This window comes from Arachis hypogaea, chromosome 4 (genome assembly GCF_003086295.3).
Source record: "Arachis hypogaea cultivar Tifrunner chromosome 4, arahy.Tifrunner.gnm2.J5K5, whole genome shotgun sequence".
Lineage (NCBI taxonomy): Eukaryota > Viridiplantae > Streptophyta > Magnoliopsida > Fabales > Fabaceae > Arachis > Arachis hypogaea.
Window position 1 is genome coordinate 58,924,770 of NC_092039.1, and position 25,844 is coordinate 58,950,613.

The 25,844-nt window shown below is 30.2% G+C and overlaps 1 long non-coding RNA gene across 1 annotated transcript in view; it reads right to left on the bottom strand.

Annotated features, from left to right (window-relative positions):
* LOC112796771 (uncharacterized) overlaps positions 1-24,026 on the bottom strand; it is a 38,960-nt gene extending 14,934 nt beyond the window's left edge. Inside the window, exons 1-2 of the long non-coding RNA XR_003818146.2 lie at positions 23,765-24,026; positions 21,857-23,584 (exon numbers count right to left, since the gene is read on the bottom strand). This is a non-coding gene — a long non-coding RNA (uncharacterized lncRNA). The remainder of the gene's footprint in view (positions 1-21,856; positions 23,585-23,764) is intronic.
* Positions 24,027-25,844: the final 1,818 nt, after the last annotated feature.

Consider the following 25,844-nt stretch of genomic DNA (forward strand, 5'->3'; position numbering starts at 1 on the left):
ATTGGAAAGTAGAAATCAAGATCTTTCCAAGCATATATGGCACTATATGGTGGACACTAAATTTGATGGAGGAATCTTGCCCCGAATGTACATAGATGAACATGGTATCAACCTGTAGTAAGGCCAGCTGACCTCTTCACATTCCATGGAGTATATCTTGAGCTTTATAGCTTCAAATGGTGCACTCTCAACGGCATTGGAAAGTAGACATCCAGAGCTTTCCAACCATATATCATAGTATGGGATTGGCATCCACTTGAAGCTTCAAAAGATGGCTTCATTTAGAGCCTCAGAAACTAAGGGCGTTGTCACGAGCGTTGTCACGGGCGTGTTCACCAAAAACGCCGAGGCAGTCTGACCATGTCTTCTTCAATGGAACATAACTTGAGCTACAGGGATCCAATTTAGGTGCTTCCAGTTGCGTTGAAAAGCTGATATTCAGAGCTTTCCAACCATGTATAATAGTTCATAGTGAAGCACAAAATTGAAGCTCAAACTAGAGGCAACTTTGGGCATCAAAACTGAGTCAAGTGTTTGGCAATAACTTAGGCCAACAACGCCCAAGCCTGGTGCCTAGGAAATTCAATAGCACGTTGCCAACGTGCTGTGAATTGGCGTGTTTGCAAGTAACGCCCAGTTGGGCCAGGATTGATGAGGACTTGCTCTTGCTCTCTACACTCTCTTCAAAGGGGAATACTACCTTCATTGGACCAGAAACTCAACAAAGGAAAAGCCCACATTGCTAATCCAATTGAAGACCTCCAAATGAGTTTTAGGAGTAGTATAAATAGAGTAGAGTTTTGTACTTGAAAAGGGGGGATTTCGAAACTTTGCACACTTAGATTTTTATTTTTTTACATTTCTTAGTTTTTTTTTATTTTTTAGAAACTTTTAGATAGATTTTGTAGAAGTTACTTTCGGAAGCAATTTTGAATTTCAGTTTTTAAGAACTTCTTCTTCATTCTTCATTTTCTTTTCTACTCAATTTTAATGTTTACCTTTGCAATTATTGTTGAATTGAGAGCTGTGATTCGCTAAACCCCACTTTCATTAGGGGGAGGAGCTCTGTTTATTTGAATGGGTTAACAACTAATCTTTTCCTTCTCAATTCAAGTGGTTCATCCAAGAGGAAACTCTTGTTCTTCACTGATTCAATTACATTCGAGAGAAGGATTGAATCTACATGAATTGTATGGTGAACAAGAGTTATCCTTTCACAATTTCTTTGATCAATATACTTTGGGTTGGTATGGGAGATGTAACCTCCCTTAGTTGAGATCCTGGAAGTTGTGTGGCTTTAGATTAGAAATTGAACTTCACCTCTTCTCATGACCAATTAGATCACGAGAGTGGCAATTGATTGTGTTGAGAGAAATTGAATTGCCAAGAGATTGGAATTCAATTATTCACAATCCGCCATGGATCTACACCCATGTGTTGAGAGCAAAGTTAATTCATGATAATTTACATCTCTGATCCCTAATGATCTCTCCATAATTAATTCTCATCTCTTTTGTTCTTTAGTTTCTTGAATACCCACTACCCAATTCCCTTCTATTTTCTTGCAATTTATCTTTCCGTCACTCATGCTCTGTTTTCTATTCCTTGCAACTTGCAATTTACTTTTCTACTTTTTAAAATTCTGTAATCTTTACTTTCTTGCAATTTATTTTCCATGTCATTTAAGTTTCTCGTACTTTAAGTTTCAGTTATTTACTTTCATTTTCTTTCTCTATTCTAGTTCTTTAAATTCCTTGCTATTTAAATTTCCGTAATTACATTCAAAAAATCAAATCTCATGAATTCAAAACCATGTTTGCTTGACTAAAATTACCATTTAACTAAAGTTGATTAATCTATCAATCTCCATGGGATCGACCTCACTCTTAGTGAGTTTTATTACTTGATACGACCTGGTATACTTGCCGGTAATTACGTGAAATATAAATTTTCGCGTATCAAGTTTTTGGCGCCGTTGCCGGGGATTGGAAAAGATTGACAATGATTAAGTGAATGGTAGTTTAGATTAAGCATTTTCTTTGTTTTTGCTTTGTACAGTTCTTTTAATTTTTTGTTTTCTTTTTGACACTAAGGTGTTTGTATTATTGCCTCACTAAGAAATCCTCATCTGAGACATGCATTTCAATTGCTTTGGTGATTGTGTTCTACAAAACTTAAATAGAATTTACCTCATCTTTTGATCAAACAAACTTTTTGGGATATCACCCACCACCACCAATCTCTAATGGTGGCTAGAAACATCACCAAAAAAATACAAATTCTGAGCACTCCAATTCATGGAGATTTGCTTCAGAGGCACAAGATGAGCAAGAGAATCATATAGGATACCAACCACCACCACAAAATGATTCATATCATTATCCTCATGGTGGATGGGAATATCAACAAGAAATGATGGATCATGAGCAATCAACCCAAATGGGATATGCCCCAAAGTCACATAATGATCAAGCAAGTTACATGGGGTATTTTCCACCACCACAAAATGATTCAAGTTACCATACTAATTGTGGTTGGGAAAATCAAGATCAAGGAATGATGGGGTTTGAGCAATCAAACCAAATGGGATACTTACCAAGAACACAAAATGATTCATACTCCTATGAATGGGACAACTATCCAAATTGTGATTGGGAAGGACAAAACCAAAGAGAATTCAATGTTTCCTATCCCATCCATCAAGAGCCATCACCTCTTATTTATCCAATCTCACCTCCAAATTTTTCATATCAAAATTCTTCACTACTTGAGTTTGCCTAAACACAAAATTCCTTCCAAAATCCATACAATTCAATTCATCAACCACAAAATACATTTGATTACCCACACAATTCATTCCATATCCCTCAACAATACTTTACCACAACATCCACAATTCCACAAAATCCACCCCCAACCTTCTCCTCTCTTGCTACAAATAGAACAATGCCTCCAAAGTTCCCTAGAAATTCAAGAGAGAAATAGAGAACTCTTGGAAAGACAAGAACAATCCTGGAAAGAACAAGAAATCCTCTTCAAGAAGATGGATGGGCACTTAGAGAAAATAAGGAAACACTTAGGATTGCCAAGCATTGAGGATGAAGACCAATTTATAAAAGAGAAATTGGAAGAGCAAGAAAAAGAGGCCCTTATGCCAAGTGAAATCCCAATGAAGAAGGAGGTTGTGAGGGAGAAAAACAACCAAGGGAGTCCACACTCCAATGAAGTAGAAAGTTGCATAGAGGAAGGGCTCATGGAACCACCAATTCAAAAGGCTCTTGATGAAGATAAAACTCCAATAATCACACAGCAACCATGTCTTGACATCCAAGAAGTGAAGACAATTAACAAAAGCACCAAGAAGAGGATTGTGACCAAGATACCAAGGACAACATTCAAGAGAAAGTCAACTACAAAACATCCTTCCCCTGAACCAGCAAGCAAGCTCAATCAAACTATGTACAAAAGGAGGCTTGCTGAGAGGAGACCAAGAAAGGGGACAACAGCTGAAACTTCTCCCCCCTTGAGGTCATTCCTCTTAACCAACTGGAAGAAGAGGAAGAAAGTGAGGAACAACATGTCAAGCTAATGACACTAAAAGAGCGCTTGTTGGGAGGCAACCCAACATTGGGTAACGTTTTATTTCTTTGTCTAGTTCATTTTTTTCTCTGTCTGTTTAGTTTAAATTTCAATAAATTGGTATATGATCACATTCTAAGTTTGGTGTTGCCTTGCAACAATTTGTTTTCAATCCATTTGGATGATTGCATCAATTTTACGTGGAAGTGTCACACTAAGATTCTAAGTTTGGTGTGCCACTTATTTTTTTTATGCAAATCATCCAACAACACCACTTGTCTGCATAATCATAATGCTGCTACAGTGTTAATTTTTTTCTTCTAATTAGACAATTTTAGATATAACATATAACAGTTCCTTGTGTTTAGATTTAGTTTAAATAAATTGACATATGATTGTATTCTAAGTTTGGTGTTGCTATGCAACAAAAATTTGCTTCCAATCCTTGCTGGATACTTGCATCAATTCCAAGTAAGAGTGTCACACTAAGTTTGGTATGCCACTTATATCTTTATGCAATGTAACATGCACACCATCTTATTTTTGCAATCACAATGTCTTTGTTTCTCTATGCCTTGATAGTTATTCTTAATTATGCTTGCTTCAACACATGTATCACTAACATTTCATTGTGTAAGACATTCATGATCTATCTTAGCCCCACAGCCACGGTTCTAATTGTTGCTTGAGGACAAGCAATCATTCTAAGTTTGGTGTGGGAAGTGGGAGAATGGGAGGAAAATGACAACAATAGAGAAGATGAATTATAAGGTTGTAAAGTTCTTTTTTCTCTCATTTGTTTCCAACACTTTAAATTGCATGATTGTCTTATTACCTTCTCTGTATACATGAGTGGTATGAATAGGCATAGTTTGATTTCTAAATTGCAACATGCTACTGTGACATTATGACTACCAACTTGAGTTTTGTGAATTCAAAAGCAATAAAGTATCATGATCTTAAACAAACAAGGAATTAAAGAAGAATTTAGTATGTGCATACAAGTATTGGAAAGCTAGTATGATTGATTGTTGCTCAATTGCATTAGATTTTATTTAATTGAAGTTTTCATCTAGTACATTTTGTGAAATCTTTTGAAAATCATAAAAACCTTGAAGAAGCAAATGCTATTAAGGCAAGAAAAAAAAGGGGAAAGAATGAGAAAGCTGAAGGCTCTGAGTACCAATGACAATTCCATTGTTAAGTACTTGTGGTGTTTATGTGTCAGGCCAAATGCTTGAAAACAAAACACTTAGAAGTCAAGGCTAGGCTCAAGTGCAAAAGCACTCCCTCAAAGCTCAAGGTTCTGAGCATCAATGATTAGAAAGTCAAGAAAAGAAAAAAAAGAGCTTAATGAAGTCCTCTAATTCAAATGCTTGTGGTGCTTATGTATCAAGTGGTAATACTTGAAAACAAAGCATTTAGAATCGTAGCTTTGTTATTAACTCATGGGGCAAAGCACCCAAAAGGAGAAGCTAATAAGAAAATTAAAAGCTTGTTTCAAGGAAGAATTATAAGAAAAAGATTTCATAAAGTGAGCTAGATAGAAGCATCAATCATTTACGTTTCTTTTGTGATTGTAGCATGCATAGAAAACTAGCTTGCCATGAACATTAACTTGCTATTCTTCTAACCTTGGATTGTCAATCTCTATTGCATGATTCTTTTCTTGCTTGAGGACAAGCAAGGTTTAAGTTTGGTGTTGTGATGCGTTCGCATATTTGTCATTTTAACTCGTTAGTTTAGTTAGTTTTGGCTTAGTTTCATTCACTTTCTTTGAAATAAATGAGCAATTTTGTGAGTTTTTCCTCCATGCATTCATGAACCAAGAACTAAGTGAAATCTGGCATAATCTATGCAAATGATTCAAGAAGTTTATAAACAAGTTGATGTGAATGATTCCCTTGAAAATTATTGCATAAGATGGCAAGACTTTGAGGAAAATTCTTTGGTTTATGTTAGGTGATGAAGCAAGAAGACAATGGAGCAAGGAAATCTTGGAGCAAGGAGGAACAGCAAGTGGCAACTTGGAAACCAAGTTGGCAACACCCATTTTGTGCAATCAGGAGGAACAGCACGTTGGCAACTTGGAAACCAAGTTGGCAATGCCCATTTTAGGTGCAGCCAGGAGGAGCAGCACGTTGGCAACTTGGAAATCAAGTTGGCAATGTGCTAGTGTGTATCCAGCAGGCAGCTTGACCTTACCTTCTTCAAGGATGCATAACTTGAACCACAGAGATCCAATGGACATGCTTCCAGTTGTGTTAGAAAGCTGACATCATGAGCTTTCCAACGATATATAATAGTTCATAATTTAGCATGAAATGGAAGCTCAAAGCAGAGTCATCTTTAAGCCCCAAAAACAAGGAAATGAAGTTGAGAGTAGAGGCATGCACGTTGTCAGTGGCGTGTCCAGCAACAACATGGGCAACAACGCCCAACAAGACCAAAGTTTCCAAGGAGGGACATTGTTGCTGGCATGTTTGCCAACAACGTGGGCAACAACGCCCATACAAAATGGAGGAGAAGGCATGCACGTTGTTGCTGGCGTGTTTGCCAGCAACTTCAGCAACAACGCCCAGGCAGCTTGACCATGCCCTCTTCAATAGAGTATATCTTGAGTTACAAAACTCCAAATGAGGTGATTCTAGTGGCATTGGAAAGTAGAAATCAAGAGCTTTCCAAGCATATATGGCACTATATGGTGGACACTAAATTTGATGGAGGAATCTTGCCCCGAATGTACATAGATGAACATGGTATCAACCTGTAGTAAGGCCAGCTGACCTCTTCACATTCCATGGAGTATATCTTGAGCTTTAGAGCTACAAATGGTGCACTCTCAACAGAATTTGAAAGTAGACATCCAGAGCTTTCCAACCATATATCATAGTATGGGGTTGGCATCCATTTGAAGCTTCAAAAGCTGGCTTCATATAGAGCCTCAGAAACTAAGGGCGTTGTCACGGGCGTGTTCACCAAAAACGCCGAGGCAGCCTGACCATGTCTTCTTCAATGGAACATAAATTGAGCTACAGAGATCCAATTTAGGTGCTTCCAGTTGCGTTGAAAAGCTGATATTCAAAGCTTTCCAACCATGTATAATAGTCTATAGTGAAGCACAAAATTGAAGCTCAAACCATAGGCAACTTTGGGCATCAAAATTGAGTCAAGTGTTTTGGCAATAACTTAGGCCAACAACGCCCAAGCCTGGTGCCCAGGAAATTCAATAGCACGTTGCCATCGTGCTGTGAACTGGCGTGTTTGCAAGTAACGCCCAGTTGGGCCAGGATTGATGAGGACTTGCTCTTGCTCTCTACACTCTCTTCAAAGGGCAATACTACCTTCATTGGACCAGAAACTTAACAAAGGAAAAGCCCACATTGCTAATCCAATTGAAGACCTCCAAATGAGTTTTAGGAGTAGTATAAATAGAGTAGAGTTTTGTACTTGAAAAGGGGGGACTTCGGAACTTTGCACACTTAGATTTTTATTTTTTTACATTTCTTAGTTTTTTTTTATTTTTTAGAAACTTTTAGATAGATTTTGTAGAAGTTACTTTTGAAGACCTCCAAATGAGTTTTAGGAGTAGTATAAATAGAGTAGAGTTTTGTACTTGAAAAGGGGGGACTTCGGAACTTTGCACACTTAGATTTTTATTTTTTTACATTTCTTAGTTTTTTTTTTATTTTTTAGAAACTTTTAGATAGATTTTGTAGAAGTTACTTTCGGAAGCAATTTTGAATTTCAGTTTTTAAGAACTTCTTCTTCATTCTTCATTTTCTTCTCTACTCAATTTTAATGTTTACCTTTGCAATTATTTTTGAATTGAGAGCTATGATTCGCTAAACCCCACTTTCATTAGGGGGAGGAGCTCTGTTTATTTGAATGGGTTAACAACTAATCTTTTCCTTCTCAATTCAAGTGGTTCATCCAAGAGGAAACTCTTGTTCTTCACTGATTCAATTACATTCGAGAGAAGGATTGAATCTACATGAATTGTATGGTGAACTTGAGAAAGAATCCATATAATTCAGTATGGGAGATGTAACCTCCCTTAGTTGAGATCCTGGAAGTTGTGTAGCTTTGGATTAGAAATTGAACTTCACCTCTTCTCATGACCAATTAGATCACGAGAGTGGCAATTGATTGTGTTGAGAGAAATTGAATTGCCAAGAGATTGGGAATTCAATTATTCACAATCCGCCATGGATCTACACCCATGATTGAGAAGGAGTTTAGCAAAGTTAATTCATGATAATTTTACATCTCTGATCCCTAATGATCTCTCCATAATTAATTCTCATCTCTTTTGTTCTTTAGTTTCTTGAATACCCACTACCCAATTCCCTTCTATTTTCTTGCAATTTATCTTTCCGTCACTCATGCTCTGTTTTCTATTCCTTGCAACTTGCAATTTACTTTTCTGCTCTTTAAAATTCTGTAATCTTTACTTTCTTACAATTTATTTTCCATGTCATTTAAGTTTCTCGCACTTTAAGTTTTAGTTATTTACTTTTATTTTCTTTCTCTATTGTAGTTCTTTAAATTCCTTGCTATTTAAATTTCCGCAACTACATTCAAAAAATCAAATCTCATGAATTCAAAACCATGTTTGCTTCACTAAAATTACCATTTAACTAAAGTTGATTAATTTACCAATCTCCGTGGGATCGACCTCACTCTTAGTGAGTTTTTTTACTTGATACGACCCGGTATACTTTCCAGTAATTACGTAAAATATAAATTTTCGCGTATCAAGTTTTTAGGATTTACTAAGATTTTTTTGGATTTCCTAGGGTTTCTCTAGGGTTTTTTTAGATTTTCTTGGATTTTTTTTTGTTTTCTAGAGTTTTTTAGAGTTTTTTGGGGTTTTTTAGGATTTTCTAGGGTTTTTAGGATATTTTAGGATTTTCTAGGGTTTTTTCTATTTTAGAGTTTTCTTGGACTTTTTAGGATTTTTTAGGGCTTTCTAGAGATTTTTAGTGTTTCTAGGGATTTTTAGGGTTTTCTAGAGTTTTTTGAGTTTTTTAGGATTTTTAAGGATTTTTTAGGAATTTTTTAGGGTTTTTTAAAGTTTCCTTTTTATGGTTTTCTAAAGATTTTTTGGTATTTTTAAGACTTTTTCTAGTTTTCTAAGATTTTTAGGGTTTTCTGGTTGTTAGCATTTATTAGAATTTACTAAGATTTTTTTAGGGGTTTTTAGGATATTTTAGGATTTTTTTAGTTTTCTTGGATTTTTTATGGTTTTCTAGAATTTTTAGTGTTTTCTAGGATTTTTTAGTACTTACTAGGATTTTTTTTTTGTTTTCTAGGATTTTTTTGGATTTTTTAAAATTTTTTAGGGTTTTAATAGTTTTTTAGGGTTTTTTATGGTTTTCTAGGATTTTTTAGTATTTACTAGAATTTTTTGTAGTTTTCTAGGATTTTTTAGGGCTTTTTAGGGTTTTTTGGATTTTCTAAGCTTTTAGGTTTTTCTAGGGTTTTCTAGGTTGTTTTAGGGTTTTTCGGATTACTAGGGTTTTTAGGATTTTTTTAGGGCTTTCTAGGGTTTTTAGAGTTTCTAAGGATTTTCATGAATTTTCTAGAGTTTCTTAAAGTTTTCTGGGTTTTTAGGATTTTAAAGTATTTTCTAAGGTTTTCTAGGGTCTCTTTGGCTTTTCTATGATTTTTTAGGATTTACTAAGATTTTTTTGTATTTTCTAGGGTTTCTAGGGTTTTTTTAGCGTTTTCTAGGGTTGTTTAAGATTTTCTAGGGTTGTCTAGGATTTTTATAGTTTTCTTGTGTTTTTAGGATTTTTTTGGGTTTTTAGAGTTTTTTAAACTTTTCAAGGTTTTTCTAGGATTTACTAGGATTTTCAAGGTTTTTTAGGATTTTTTAAGATTTTTTTTGTTTTCTAGAGATTTTGAGTTTTCTAGGGATTTTTAAAGTTTTTTAGGATTTTCTCGGGTTTTTAGGATTTACTAAGATTTTTTTGGAATTCCTAGGGTTTCTCTAGGGTTTTTTAAGATTTTCTAGGATTTTTTTTGTTTTCTAGAGTTTTTTAGAGTTTTTTGTGGTTTTTTAGGATTTTCTAGGGTTTTTAGGATATTTTAGGATTTTCTAGGGTTTTTAGGATATTTTAGAGTTTTTTTTTGGATATTTTAGAATTTTTTAGGGCTTTCTAGAGATTTTTAGTGTTTCTATGGGTTTTTTAGAGTTTTTTAGGACTTTTAAGGATTTTTTAGGAATTTTTTAGGGGTTTTTAAAGTTTCCTTTTTATGGTTTTCTAAGGATTTTTTGGTATTTTTAAGGCTTTTTCTAGTTTTCTAAGATTTTTAGGGTTTTCTGGTTTTTAGCATTTTTTAGAATTTACTAGGATTTTTTTAGGGGTTTTTAGGATATTCGTGGTTTTTTTTAGTTTTTTTGGATTTTTTATGGTTTTCTAGAATTTTTAGTTTTTTTCTCGGATTTTTTAGTATTTACTAGGATTTTTTTTGTTTTCTAGGATTTTTTAGGTTTTTTAAATTTTTTTAGGGTTTTAATAGTTTCTTAGGGATTTTTATGGTTTTCTAGGATTTTTAGTGTTTTTTAGGATTTTTTAGTATTTACTAGAATTTTTTGTAGTTTTCTAGGATTTTTTATGGGTTTTTAGGATATTCATGGATTTTTTTAGTTTTTTTGGATTTTTTATGGTTTTCTAGAATTTTTAGTTTTTTTCTAGGATTTTTTAGTATTTACTAGGATTTTTTTGTTTTCTAGGATTTTTTTGGGTTTTTTAAAATTTTTTAGGGTTTTAATAGTTTCTTAGGGTTTTTTATGGTTTTCTAGGATTTTTAGTGTTTTTTAGGATTTTTTAGTATTTACTAGAATTTTTTGTAGTTTTCTAGGATTTTTTACGGTTTTTTAGGATTTTTTGGATTTTCTAAGCTTTTAGGTTTTTCTAGGGATTTCTAGGTTTTTTTAGGGTTTTTCGGATTACTAGGGTTTTTAGGGTTTTTTTAGGGCTTTTTAGGGTTTTTAGAGTTTCTAAGGATTTTCTAGGATTTTCTAGAGTTTCTTAAAGTTTTCTTGGTTTTTAGGATTTTAAAGTATTTTCTAAGGTTTTTCTAGGGTCTCTTTGCCTTTTCTATGGTTTTTTAGGATTTACTAAGATTTTTTTTTGGATTTTCTAGGGTTTCTAGGGTTTTTTAGCATTTTCTAGGGTTGTTTAGGATTTTCTAGGGTTGTCTAGGATTTTTATAGTTTTCTTGGGTTTTTAGGGTTTTTTAAACTTTTCAAGGATTTTCTAGGGTTTTCTAGAGTTTTTTAGTGTTTCTAGGGATTTTTAGTGTTTTTTAGCGTTTCTAGGGGTTTTTAGTATTTTTAGGGTTTTCTAGGGATTTTTTAGGGTTTTTTAAAGTTTCCTTTTTATGGTTTTCTAGGATTTTTAGGATTTTCTGGTTTTTTAGAATTTACTAGGATTTTTTTTGTTTTTAGGGTTTTTAGGATATTCTAGGATTTTTTTATTTTTCTTGGATTTTTTATGGTTTTCTAGAATTTTTAGTGTTTTCTAGGAATGTTTTAGTATTTACTAGGATTTTTTCGTTTTCTAGAATTTTTTTAGGTTTTTTAAAATTTTTTAGGGTTTTTAAAGTTTCTTAGGGGTTTTTATGATTTTCTAGGATTTTTAGTATTTTTTAAGATTTTTTAGTATTTACTAGGATTTTTTAGGGTTTTTTTAGGGTTTTTTAGATTTTTTAGGGTTTTTGGGTTTTTAGGATTACCAGGACTTTCTAGGGTTTTGAGTTTTTTAGGGTTTTTTAGGATTTTCTAGAGTTTTTAAAGTTTTCTCAGGTTTTTAGGGTTTTCAGGGTCACTTTGGGTTGTGTATGGTTTTTTAGTATTTACTAATTTTTTTGGATTTCCTAAGGTTCTCTAGTGTTTTTTTATAATTTTCTAGGATTTTTTTGTTTTCTAGAGTTTTTTAGAGTTTTTTGGGGTTTTTTAGGATTTTTTAGGATTTTTAGGATATTTTAGGATTTTCTAGGGTTTTTAGGATATTTTAGAGTTTTCTTGGATATTTTAGGATTTTTTAGGGTTTTCTAGAGTTTTTTAGTGTTTCTAGGGGTTTTTAGTGTTTTTAGGATTTTCTAGAGTTTTTTTTGAGTTTTTTAGGATTTTTAAGGGTTTTTTAGGGATTTTTTAGGGTTTTTTAAAGTTTTCTTTTCATGGTTTTGTAAGGATTTTTTTTAAGATTTTTTCTAGTTTTCTAGGATTTTTAGGGTTTTCTGATTTTTAGCGTTTTTTAGAATTTACTAGGATTTTTTTGTTTTTCGGGTTTTTAGGATATTCTAGGATTTTTTTTTAGTTTTCATGGATTTTTTATGGTTTTCTAGAATTTATCGTATTTTTTTTAGGATTTTTTAGTATTTACTAGGATTTTTTTTATTTTCTAGGATTTTTTTTGGGTTTTTTTAAAGTTTTTTAGGGTTTTTATAGTTTCTTAGAGTTTTTTATGGTTTTCTAGGATTTTTAGTGTTTTTAGGGATTTTTTAGTATTTACTAGTATTTTTTTTAGTTTTCTAGGATTTTTTAGGGTTTTTTAGGGTTTTTTGGATTTTCTAAGCTTTTAGGTTTTTCTAGAGTTTTCTAGGTTTTTTTGTGTTTTTCGGATTACTAGGGTTTTTACGGTTTTTTTAGGCCTTTCTAGGTTTTTTAGAGTTTTTAAGGATTTTCTAGGATTCTCTAGAGTTTCTTAAAGTTTTTTGGGTTTTAAAGTATTTTCTAAGGTTTTCTAGGGTCTCTTTGGGTTTTCTATGGTTTTAGGATTTACTAAGATTTTTTAGAATTTTCTAGGGTTTCTAGGGTTTTTTAGCATTTTCTAGGGTTGTCTAGGATTTTTATAGTTTTCTAGGATTTTTAGAGTTTTTTAAAGTTTTTAAGGATTTTCTAGGGTTCTTTAGGGTTTTTAGGATTTTTTAGGATTTTCTGGGATTTTTTTTTGTTTTCTCTGATTTTGAGTTTTCTAGGGATTTTTAGAGTTTTTTAGGGTTTTCTCGGGTTTTTAGGGTTCTCTAGGGTTTTTTAAGATTTTCTAGGATTTTTTTGTTTTCTAGAGTTATTTAGAGATTTTGGGGTTTTTTAGGAATTTCAAGGGTTTTTAGGAATTTTAGGATTTTTAGGGTTTTTTAAAGTTTCCTTTTTATGATTTTCTAAAGATTTTTTTGGTTTTTTTAAGGTTTTTTCTAGTTTTCTAGGATTTTTAGGATTTTCTGATTTTTAGTGTTTTTTAGAATTTACTAGGATTTTTTTTGTTTTTAGGTTTTTGAGGATATTCTAGGATTTTCTTAGTTTTCTTGGATTTTTTATGGTTTTCTAGAATTTTTAGTGTTTTCTAGTATTTTAGTATTTACTAGGATTTTTTTTTCTAGGATTTTTTAGGGTTTTTATAGTTTCTTAGGATTATTTATGGTTTTCTAGGATTTTTAGTATTTTCTAGGATTTTTTAGTGTTTACTAGGATTTTTTTTAGTTTTCTAGGATTTTTTAGGATATTTTAGGGTTTTTGAGTTTTTAGGATTACTAGGGCTTTCTAGAATTTTTAGAGTTTTTAGAGTTTTTTTAGGATTTTCTAGAGTTTTTTAAAGTTTTCTCGGGTTTTTAGGATTTTCTAGGGTCTCTTTGAATTTTTTTTTATTATTTTTAGGGTTTTTTAGGATTTACTAAGATTTTTTTTGATTTCCTAGGGTTCTCTAGGGTTTTTTAAGATTTTCTAGGATTTTTTTTGTTTTCTAGAGTTTTTTAAAGTTTTTTGGAGTTTTTTAGAATTTTCTAGGGTTTTTAGGATATTTTAGGATTTTCTAGGGTTTTTAGGTTATTTTAGAGTTTTCTTGGATTTTTTAGGGCTTTCTACAGTTTTTTAGTGTTTCTAGAGTTTTTTAGGGTTTTTAGGGTTTTCTAGAGTTTTTTGAGTTTCTAGAATTTTTAGGGTCTTCTGGTTTTTAGCATTTTTTAGAATTAACTAGGATTTATTTTGGTTTTTAGGGGTTTTTAGGATATTCTAGGATTTTTTTAGTTTTCTTGAATTTTTTATTGTTTTCTAGAATTTTTTTTGTTTTCTAGGATTTTTTGGGTTTTTTATGGTTTTCTAGGATTTTTAGTGTTTTCTAGGATTTTCTAGAGTTTTTTTAGGTTTTTAGAGTTTTTAAGGATTTTCTAGGATTTTCTAGAGTTTCTTAAAGTTTTTTGGGTTTTTAGGATTTTAAAGTATTTTCTCAGGTTTTCTAGGGTCTCTTTGGCTTTTCTATGGTTTTTTAGAATTTTTAGGATATGTTAGGATTTACTAAGATTTTTTTAGATTTTCTAAGTTTTCTAGGGTTTTTTAGCGTTTTCTAGGGTTTTTTAGGATTTTCTAGGGTTGTCTAGGATTTTTATTGTTTTCTAGGGTTTTTAGGATTTTTTAAAGTTTTTAAGGATTTTCTAGGGTTCTATAGGGTTTTTAGGATTTTTTAAGATTTTCTAGGATTTTTTTGTTTTCTAGAGATTTTTATAGTTTTCTAGGCGTTTTTACAGTTTTTTAGGGGTTGTCTCGGGTTTTTAGAATTTTTCAGACTTTTTTAGGATTTTCAAGGTTTTTATAGGATATTTTAGGATTTTCTAGGGTTCTAGAGATTTAAATTTTTCTCCGATTTTAATGGTTTTCTAAGGTTTTTTTAGGGTTTTTTAGAGTTTTCTATGATTTTTTAGGGTCTTTTAGGTTTTTTAGGGTTTTTTAGAGTTTTTTAGGATTTTCTAAAATTTTTTATAGTTTTCTCGGATTTTTAGGGTTTTCTAGGGTTTCTTTGGGTTTTTTTTATAGTTTTTAGGGTTTTTTTAGGATTTACTAAGATTTTTTTGGATTTTCTAGGGTTCTCTAGGGTCTTTTAAGATTTCCTAAGATTTTTTTTTGTTTTCTAGGATATTCTAGGATTTTTTTAGTTTTCTTGGATTTTTTATGGTTTTCTAGAATTTTTAGTGTTTACTACGATTTTTTAGGGTTTTTTTAAATTTTTTAGGGTTTTTATAGTTTCTTAGGGTTTTTATGGTTTTCTAGGATTTTTAGTGTTTTTGATTTTTTAGTATTTACTAGGATTTTTTTTAGTTTTCGAGGATTTTTTAAGATTTTTTTAGGGTTTTTTCTAGAAGTTTTTAAGATTTTCTAGGATTTTTAGTGTTTTTGATTTTTTAAGATTTTTTAGGGTTTTTTAAGATTTTCTAGAGTTTTTTAAAGTTTTCTTGGGTTTTTAGGGTTTTCTAGGGTCTCTTTGGGTCTTTTATGATTTTTTAGGGTTTTTAGTATTTACTAAAAATGTTTTGGATTTCCTAGGTTTTCTAGGGTCTCTTTGGGTCTTTTAAGATTTTCTAGGATTTTTTGTTTTCTAATTTTTTAGAGTTTTCTGAGGTTTTTTAGGATTTTTTAGGATTTTCTAGGGTTTTTAAGATATTTTAGAGTTTTTTGGATTTTTTAGGATTTTTAGGGCTTTTTAGAGTTTTTTAGTGTTTTTAGGGGTTTTTAGTGTTTTTAGGGTTTTCTAGGGATTTTTAGGGTTTTTTAAAGTTTTCTTTTTATGGTTTTCTAAGAATTTTTTGTTTTTTTAAGATTTTTTCTAGTTTTCTAGGATTTTTAGGGTTTTCTTGTTTTTTAGAATTTACTAGGATTTTTTTTTGTTTTTAGGATTTTTTAGGATATTCTAGGATTTTTTTTAGTTTTCTTGGATTTTTTATGGTTTTCTAGAATTTTTAGTGTTTTCTAGGAATTTTTTAGTATTTACTAGGATTTTTTTCGTTTTCTAGGATTTTTAGGGTTTTTTAAAGCTTTTTAGGGTTTTATAGTTTCTTAGAGTTTTTATGGTTTTATAGCATTTTTAGTGTTTTCTAGGATTGTTTAGTATTTACTATGATTTTTTAGGGTTTTGGGATTTTAGGATTACTAGGGCTTTCTAGGGTTTTTAGAGTTTTTTTAGGGTTTTTTAGGACTTTCTAGAGTTTTTTAAATTTTCTCGGGATTTTAGGGTTTTCTAGGGTCTCTTTGGGTTTTTTTATTGTTTTTTAGATTTTTTAGGATTTACTAAGATTTTTTTGGATTTCCGAGGCTTCTCTAGGATTTTTTAAGATTTTCTAGGATTTTTTTGTTTTCTGAAGTTTTGTAGGATTTTCTAGGGTTTTTAGAAATTTAGGATTTTCTAGGGATTTTAGGATATTTTAGAGTTTTCCTGGATATTTTAGGATTTTTTTAGGGCTTTCTAGAGTTTTTTAGTGTTTCTAGGGGTTTTTAGTGTTTTTAAGGTTCTCTAGAGTTTTTTTGAGTTGTTTAGGAATTTTAAGAGTTTTTTAGGGATTTTTTAGGGTTTTTTAAAGTTTCCTTTTTATGGTTTTCTAAGGATTTTTTGTTTTTTAAGATTTTTTCTAGTTTTCTAGGATTTTTAGGGTTTTCTGGTTTTTAGCATTTTTTAGAATTTACTAGAATTTTTTTGTTTTTAGGGTTTTTAGGATATTCTAGGATTTTTTTTAGTTTTCATGGATTTTTTATCGTTTTCTAGAATTTTTCGTGTTTTTTAGGATTTTTTAGTATTTACTAGGATTTTTTTATCTTCTAGGATTTTTTGGGTTTTTTAAAGTTTTTTAGGGTTTTTATAGTTTCTTAGAGTTTTTTATGGTTTTCTAGGATTTTTAGTGTTTTTAGGGATTTTTTAGTATTTACTAGGATTTTTTTTAGTTTTCTAGGATTTTTTAGGGTTTTTTGGATTTTCTAAGTTTTTAGGTTTTTCTAGGGTTTTCTAGGTTTTTTAGGGTTTTTCGGATTACTAGGGTTTTTAGGATATTTTTTTAGGGCTTTCTAGGTTTTTTTAGAGTTTTTAAGGATTTTCTAGGATTCTCTAGAGTTTCTTAAAGTTTTTTGGGTTTTTAGGGTTTTAAAGTATTTTCTAAGGTTTTCTAGGGTCTCTTTAGGTTTTATATGGTTTTAGGATTTACTAAGATTTTTTTGGATTTTTTAGGGCTTTCTAGGATTTTTAGAGTTTTTTAGAATTTTCTAGGATTTTTTAAGGTCTTTTATATTTTTTAGTGTTTTTTGGATTTTCTAGGTTCTTTAAGATTTTTAGGGTTTTCTAGAGTTTTTAAGGGTTTTTTAGGATATTCTAGGGTTTTTAGAAGTTTTTAGGATTTTCTAGGGTTTCTAGAGTTTTTTAAAGTTTTCTAGGGTTTTTATAATAATTTTTTGGGATGTTTAGGGTTTTTCTAGGGTTTTGGGATTTTTTAGGATTTACTAGAATTTTTTTGGTTTTCTAGAGTTTTTTAGAATTTTCTAGGATTTTTTTTGTTTTCTCTTTTTTTTTGAGTTTTCTAGGGGGTTTGTTAAGGTTTTAGGATATTTTAGGATTTTCTCCGATTTTTATAGTTTTTTAGGGTTTTTTATTGTTTTCTAAGGTTTTTTAGGATTTTTTAGAATTTACTAGAATTTTTTTGGGTTTTGTAGAGTTTTTTAGAGTTTTCAAGAGTTTTTTAGGTCTTTTAGATTTTTTTAGGGTTTTTTAGGATTTTCTAGGATTTTTAGGATTTTCTAGAGTTTTTAAGGATTTTTTAGAATATTCTAGAGGTTTTAGGATTTTTTAGGATTTTCTAGAGTTTTTTAAAGTTTTCTAGGGTTTTTATAATTTTTTGGATTTTTTATGACTTTCAAGGATTTTTAGGGTTTTTCTAGGGTTTTGAGGGTTTTTTAGGATTCACTAGATTTTTTTGGTTTTCTAGAGTTTTTTTTAGAGTTTTCTAGGATTTTTTGGGATTTTTTGTGTTTTTAGGATTTTCTAGGATTTTTATATTTTTCTAGTGTTTTCTAGGTATTTTAGTATTATTTCCTACAGTTTTTTAGAGTTTTCTTGGATTTTTTAGGATTTTTTAGGACTTTTTAGAGTTTTTATAGTGTTTTATAGGGTTTTTTAGGGCTTTTTGTAGTTTTTTGGGTTTTTTTAGGTATTTTAAGTTTTTTTAGGATTTGTTAGGTTTTTTTAGGGTTTTTGGGTTTTCTAAGGTTATCTAGACTAGTTATTCAGTGCTTTTTAAGATATTTTAGGGTTTCTAGGATTTTTTAGGGTGTTCTAGAGAGTTTTTTAAAGTTTTCTTGAGTTTTTATAGTTTCTTAGAGTTTTTTATGATTTTCTAAGATTTTTAGTGTTTTCTAGAATTTTTTAGTATTTACTAGAATTTTTTTAGTTTTTTAGGATTTTCTAGCGTTTTTTGGATTTTCTAGGGTTTTAAGTTTTTCTAAGGTTTTCTATGTTTTTTAGGGTTTTTTTTCAGGGCTGTCTTTTAGAGTTTTTTAGGGTTTTTTAGGATTTTTTAGGATTTACTAAGATTTTTTGGATTTTCTAGTGTTTTTTAGGATTTTTTTTAGGATTTCTAGAGTTTTCTAGGATTTTTAGGAAATTTTTTGGGTTTTATGGAGTTTTTTAAAGTTTTCTAGGGTTCTCTTGAGTTTTTAGGGTTTTTTAAAGATTTTCTAGGATTTTTTTGTTTTTTAGAGATTTTTATGGTTTTTTATGGTTCTAGAGTTTTTTTGGAAGTTTTTACGGTTTTTTAGGGTTCTAGAAGTTTTCTCCGATTTTTATGATTTTCTAGGTTTTTATATGTTTTTCTAAGGTTTTTAGTGTTTTTTAGGATTTACTATGATTTTTTTGGGTTTTCAGAGTTTTTTAGAGTTTTCTAAAATTTTTAGGGTCTTTTAGGTTTTTTAGGATTTTTGGATTTTCTAGGATTCTCTGGTTCTTTAAGGTTTTCTAGGATTTTTAGGATTTTTCTAGGATTTTTTTATTTTCTAGAGTTTTTAAGGGTTTTTTTAGGATATTCTAGAGTTTTTAATGTTTTTTAGAGTTTTCTAGGGTTTTCTAGAGTTTTTTTAAAGTTTTCTAGGGTTTTTATGATTTTTAGGATTTTTTAGGATTTACTAGAATTTTTTGGTTTTTTAGAGTTTTTAAGTATTTTTTGGAATTTTTTTGGATTTTTTAGGGTTTTCGAGGGTTTTTAAGTTTTTCTAGAGTTTTCTAGGTATTTTAGGATTTTCCAGAGTTTTTTGGAGTTTTCTTGGATATTTTAGAATTTACTAGGATTTTTTTGGATTTTCTTGGGATTTTTAGGATTTTCTAGTATTTTTATGGTTTTCAAGGATTTTTTAGGGTTTTCTAAGGTTTTTAAGGATTTTCTTAGGTTTTCTATTTAAAGAGGATTTTCAGGGTTTTTCAGGATTTACTATAGGGTTTTTAGGGTTTTCTAAGGGTTTCTAGGATTCTCTTGAGTTTTCTCAAGTTCTTAAGATTTTTTTAGGTTTTCTTAAGGTTTTTATGGTTTTTTAAGATTTTTTAGGGTTTTTTAAGGTTTTTCTAAAGTTTTTTAAAGTTTCTAGGATTTTTATGTTTTCTAGGATTTTTATGATTTTTTACGATTTTTTATGTTTTTTAAGATTTTTAGGGTTTTTTAGGATTTACTAGGATTTTTTTTCTTTTTTAGAGTTTTTTAGAATTTTCTAGGATTTTTTATGGTTTTTTAGGTTTTTAGCTGTTTCTACGGGGTTTTTTTGGCTTTTTCAAGGTTTGTTAGGGCTTTTTAGGATTTTGGTTTTCTAGAAATTTTTAAAGTTTTCTCGGATTTTTAGGGTTTTCTAGTATTTTTTATTGTTTTCTACGGGTTTTTAGGGTTTTCTGGCGTTTTCTAGGATTTTCTGTGATTTTTTTGGGTTTTCTAGAGTTTTTTAAAGTTTTCCTACGTTTTTTTAGGATTTTCTCAAATTTTAGGATTTTCTAGTTTATTCTGTTTTTTAAAATGTTCTCTGATTTTTATGGTCTTCTAGGATTTTTATAATTTTTTAGGGTTTTTAATGATTTTTTTAGGATTTTTAGGGGATTTACTAGGAATTTTTTTAAAGTTTTATAGGATTGTTAATTTTTTAGAATTTTCTAAGGTTTTCTATATTTTTTAGGTTTTATGGGGTTTTCCAATGTTTTTAGGATTTTCTAGCGTTTTATGAGGTTTTCTACGGTTTTTAAGGTTTTCTAGGTATTTTATGATTTTCTAGGATTTTTAGAGTTTTCTAGGATTTACTAGGATTTTTTGGGTTTTGTAGAGGTTTTTAGATTTTTCTAGGACTTTTTTAGGGTTTTTTAGGGTTTTCTAAAATTTTTTAGGTCTAGAGTTTTTTAGGGTTTTTTTAGGATTTTCAAGGTTTGTTTTTGTTTTAGGATTTCTAGAAATTTTTAGGATTTTTAAGATTTTCTAGGTTTTTTTTTGCTTTTAGGGTTTTTTAGGGTTTTCAAGAGTTTTAAAAAGTGTTCTAAAATTTTATGGATTTTTTAAGATTTTTTAGGATTTTTAGGCTTTTTAGGTTTTTCAAGGATTTTCTAGATTTTTTAGAGTTTCTATGATTTTTTAGGGTTTTTAAGGATTTTCTAGGATTTTTTTGGGTTTTCTTAGATTTTTTCAAGGTTTTTTAGGATTTCCTAAGGTTTTTAGGATTTCCTAAGGTTTTTAGGGTTTTGGGGTTTTTTAGGAGTTACTAGAATTTTTTTTGAGTTTTCTAGACTTTTTTAGGATTTTAAGAGTTTTCTAGGATTTTTAGAGTTTTTTAGGGCATTCTAGAATTTTTAGGGTTTTTTTACGAATTTTCTAGGGTTGTCTAGTTTTTTAAAGTTTTTTCAGCTTTTTATGGTTTTCTAGGGTTTTTTAGGGTTTTCTAGGATTTTTAGAATTTTCTAGGATTTTTCATAGTTTTTAAGGTTTTTAAGATTTTCTAGGGTTTTTATGGTTTTTTAAGAATTTTTAGGATTTTCTTGAGTTTTTAGGGATTTTTTTACCCATCTAGTGTTTTTTAAAGTTTTTCGGGTTTTTATGGTTTTTTAAGAATTTTCTAACGTTTTTCTAGATTTTTTAGGTTTTATGGGGTTTTCTAATATTTTTAGGGTTTTCTAGTGTTTTAAGAGTTCTAAATGGCTTTCTACGGGTTTTAAGGTTTTCTTGGTATTTTATGGTTTTCTAGGATGATTTTTAGAGTTTTCTAGGGTTTACTAGGATTTTTTGGGTTTTGTAGAGGTTTTTAGAATTTTTTAGGATTTTTTAGGGTTTTTTAGAGTTTTTAGGATTTTCTAGAATTTTTTAGGTCTAGAGTTTTTTAGGGTTTTTTGGGATTTTTTAGATTTTTTTGTTTTTAGGATTTTCTAGAATTTTTTAGGTCTAGAATTTTTTAGGATTTTTAAGATTTTCTAGGTTTTTTTTTTGTTTTTAGGGTTTTTAGGATTTTCAAGAGTTTTTAAAAATTTTTCTAGAATTTTTAAGGTTTTTTAAGAATTTTTAAGAATTTTATAGAATTTTTAGGGTTTTCTAGATTTTTTAGTGTTTTTAAGAATTTTCTAGGACATTTTGTAGTTTTCTTGGATTTTTCAAGATTTTTTAGGATTTCCTAAGGTGCTTAGGGTTTAGGGTTTAGGGTTTTCTATGGTTTTTTAGGGGTTTTAGGGTTTTTTAGGGTTTACTAGGATTTTTTTGAGTTTTTTAGGATTTTAAGACTTTTCTAGGGTTTTTAGAGTTTTTTAGGGCATTATAGAATTTTTAGGGTTTTTTAGGAATTTTCTAGGATTGTCTAGAGTTTTTTAAAGTTTTTTCAGGTATTTATGGTTTTCTAAGATTTTTAGGATTTTCTAGGATTTTTAGAGTGTTCTAGGGTTTTTCATAGTTTTTTAAGGTTTAGGATATTTTTAGGATTTTTAGGGATTTTTAGGGTTATCTAGTGTTTTCTAAAGTTTTTTTAGATTTCTATGGATTTTTAAGGTTTTTTTTAGGGTTTTCTAGGTTTTTTAGAGTTTTCTAGGATTTTTTTGGTTTTCTACAATTTTTTAGGGTTTTCTAAGATTTTTAGATTTTATGAGGTTTTTTTTCTAGGATTTTTTAAAATTTTTTAGGTGATTTTTTTAGGAGTTTTTTAGGATTTTTTGGATTTTCTAGCGTTTTTAGGGTTTTCTAGAGTTTTTTGGATTTTTCTAGGATTTTTAGAATTTTTTTTAGCATTTTCTAGGGTATTATAGAGTTTTTAAAGTTTTCTCTGGTTTTTATGGTTTTTTAGTGTTTTATAGGATTTTTTAGGATTTTAGTTTTTGCTAAGGTTTTCTTGATTTTTTAGGTTTTATGGGATTTTCTATTGTTTTTAGAATTTTTTAAGAAACAAATTTATAGTGACAAAGATATATATATGTTTTGTTAGGTTTTGTGACAATAAAATAAAGGAAAATAAAATACATACCTGCTTGCTTGGAATTTTCTCGTACACTGTTAAGCTTCCATAGTCTGAAGAGGCCCAAGATTCTCTCTCTTATTTGCGCTTCTTCTCTACGCTATTATCACCTTGCATAGACTTCAGCTTGAATTTTTTCAATTTCTGAGCCTAAACTAGGCAAATTCTCTAGACCTTCGTTACTTGGTTTTTCAATACTGAACTTGGTACAATCTCCTAGTGAAAGAGGAAAGAAAAAATCGAAGAAGTGAGCATCCTCTTCTTGTGCATGCATTGCTTCTGAAATTTCTGCTTCAGCCAGTTGCAAAGCCTTCTTCTTGTTCTTGCTTTGCATTTGAATTTCCCGCTTCAGTCAGTTGCAAAGACTGCTTTGGTTGTGAAGCATCTAAAGCACTTTCAGCTTCAGTAATTACTCCCAATTCTTGCTGAATTTGTTCTTCATATATTTTCATAATGCTCTTCTGAAATATCTTCACTATCATCCTCATCATCAGCATCAATCTCTTAGATGACTTCACTTTATTGAATGTGAAGTACTGTTGATTGGATTTTAGCATCAACAACTTCATTTATGCCCCTACAAAAATACATGGTAACCACAATATGATCCGGCACAACGGTCAAGTTGTAGTATTGCAACTGGGCCAAACTATGAATTTGTAGTCCTCTATCTTTGGATATCAGCTCAGATATTATTGATGTTAAGGACTTAATAAACCGGATATGGAGATTCTGAGCTAACCAATCGAATTTTGCTTTTGCAAACTGGGTGAATTTGATCAAAGTTGTTGCAAAATCTGAAAGTTGAGACGCTTCATAAGCCTCATACATTTCAAACACTGTATGATGAACCACCGGAGAATTGATGACTGAGATGGAGAGAACAGCAAATGAGAGGAGAATAAACCAAAAAGCCAATCATAGAGAAGCGGCGCTTAGCCAATGGTTCCCTCAGCAGGACGGTTCGTCAGAACTTTGGCTCATCCGAAGAGACCTCCTCTGCTTCCTTCTGTGAACCTTCTTCGGACTGAGAATCCTCTGTAACTTCTGTATCAGAGAAGAGAACGTAATGAAGAAACTGCGGTCTAGGGGATCAAGGTGGGCATCAAGGGTCAAGTTTGTTTTAGGATCGTAAGGTGGCATCAAGGGATCGGCATCAAGAGGAGCTAAGATGGTTGCTGTGGATGAAGCTGGAGGTGGGGTAGGACTAGGCTTGAAAGTTGGGTCAAGGTCATGATCGAGGGAAACAGTTTCAAATGAAGGTTATGTCTCAATTTTATCATCCTCTAGAAACCAAAGGAACATTCAGATCATGTTCAGCCTCAAATCATCAGTGTGGAACACTGATATCACGGACAGTTTCACTTTCATCACTCAGACCTCAGATGTCAAACTAGAGCGTTTCCTCAAAATTTGGAAACCCCATCAAAATATAGAGATCAAGTTTTCAAGGTGGTCTGATTGCAAGCCACCACATTCCAAGGGTTCTGCAAAAGTTACCTTGCGAACGTTGTTTTTGGCCTCTGCAGATGGAACAGAATCTGGAACTGGCCCATTCCTCTCAATCAGCACTTTTTTTCCTCGGAGATTCAATAATCAAGCAGAGATTCAAGCAAGCAGCAGGTGATCGAGCCTTCCCGGGCTTCAATGTCTGATCTTTCCAATTTTCTTTGTCATCAACGTACCGCAAAGACCCCCCACTTTCTCTGCCCGCAACACTGTTCCTTAACTGAAAATCTACAGGATACCAAAAGTCCAAAACCACAAATTGAAATTAAGTAGTGAATCGGAAACCTAAACTATTTTGACTTTTGAGAAAGCTAAAATCTTTTCAACATAAATCTAAGCACATTTCAAACAACCAGTAATAAGTAAATAGGAGGGGGAAAAAATAAAAGAGGAAAAAAGGAAAGGAACCTGAAGGACTGTTGGCGGGAGTGTTGGGGAAAACGGATCTAGAACTAGTAGGGTTTGCGACTAGGGAGGGCTTAGAGAATGGGTTTCCGGTAAAACTCTTCCTGTTAGGGTTGCTGATTTCTGAACTTCTTTTAGGGCTGGGCTAGGGTTTGAATTTGATGCCACCGATGGCAAGAATTTGTTGTTAGAAGGCATGGCCACGAATTGCGTAGGAACAGAATGATAGTGACGAAGAAGAAGGAGGAAGATTTGAGAAATTCTCGACTGGGATATAAATTGGAGTAAACGGTCAACAAATCTGAACGGTTGGAATAAACTAGCCGTTGGAGGAATAGAAGGTAGAGGCTAACTTTTTCATATGGGCTGGGCTTATACACTGACAATGCAACCGTTGCACATGCAAATATATAATATTGCAATTCCTTCCAAAATAATAATAATAATAATAATAATAATAATAATAATAATAATAATATGTTTTTATTTCTGTCAAAAATTTTAAAAATAATTTTAATTTTAATTTTGTTTTAATTTTCTCCTTGAAGTTTCTATTTATATGATATACTATTGACAGTTAAATTTTCAAAAATTTTCAAACATTTAGGACCAATTCAATAATAATGCATGATACCTTTGTCTGATTTGCTTGTATAAAAAGTTATTTTTGTGAAATTTACTAAATTCATCATAAATTTTTTATTCACAAATTAAGAATAAATTAATTTTAGAAGTGAATGATTATTGGCTAACAACATCCAATAAACAAAAAATTTATAAAATTTAAATTTTTAAAATTAATTTATTCTTAATCTGTGAATAAGTCCAGGGAAAAAAAGTCAAAGGTCCGAGTGTAGAATTACCCAGTAAATAAAAAAATAAAAAAATATTTTTAGAAAAATTTAAAAATTTTAAAAATTTAATTTTTTATTTTTGATATTTTAAATTAAAATTTTAAATTTTTTCATTCAAAGTAGAAAAAAATAAAATCCAACAGTAGAAAATTTTTTTTTAACAAACTCCAATATACAAAAAAATAAAAAATTTAAATTTTTAAAATTAATTTATTCTTAATTTGTGAACAAGTCTAGCAACAAAAAAGTCAACGGTCCGGGTGTAGCATTATCCAGTGAATAAAAAATCAAAAGAATATTTTTAGAAAAATTTTAAATTTTAAAAAATTAAATTTTTTATTTTTGAATTTTTAAATTATAAAATTAAATATTTTATTTAAAAGAGAAAAATAAAATAAAATCCATTATTATCCAGTAAACAATGAATTTGTAAATTTATTATTTTTTATTCTCAATCTAAAAAAATAAATTTTTATTCTAACAGTAGAAAAATAAAAAATTCCATCAATAACCAATAAACAAAAAAATTAAAATTTTTATTTTTTAAACCCTAGAAAACCTTAAAAAACCCTAAAAATCCTAGAAAGTCCTAAAAAACCCTAAAAATCCTAGAAAACCCGAAAATCCCTTACAAACCTTAAAAAACCCAAAAAATCATAGAAAACCTTAAGAAACCCTAAAAAACCCTAAAAAAATCCTAAAAATCCTTAAAAAACCCTATAAAACCCTAAAAACCCTAGAAAATTCTAAAAAAATCTTAAAAATCCTAAAAATCCTAGAAAACCAAAAAAACCAATAAAACCCCTAAAAACCCTAAAAACTCTAGAAAGCCATAAAAAACCGTAAAAACAAAAGACAATCATAAAAAATCCTAAAAACCCAAGAAAATAAAAAAAAAATCCTAAAAACCAAGAAAACCATAAAAAATCCTAAAACCGTAAATAATCCTAGAAAACATAAAAAATCCCTAAAAATCCTAGAAAACTATAAAAAACCTTAGAAAACCATAAAAAACCATAAAAACCCTACAAAACCCTAAAAATACTAGAAATCCTAGAAAACCCTAAAAACCCTAAAAAGAACAAGAAAACCCTAAAAAACCCTAGAAAACCCAAGAGAATCCTAAAAAACCCAAAAAAGACTAGAAAATCCTAAAAAACTCTAGAAACCTTAAAAAATCATAAAACCCTAGAAAATCCAAAAAACCACTAAAAAGTCCCAAAAAGGCT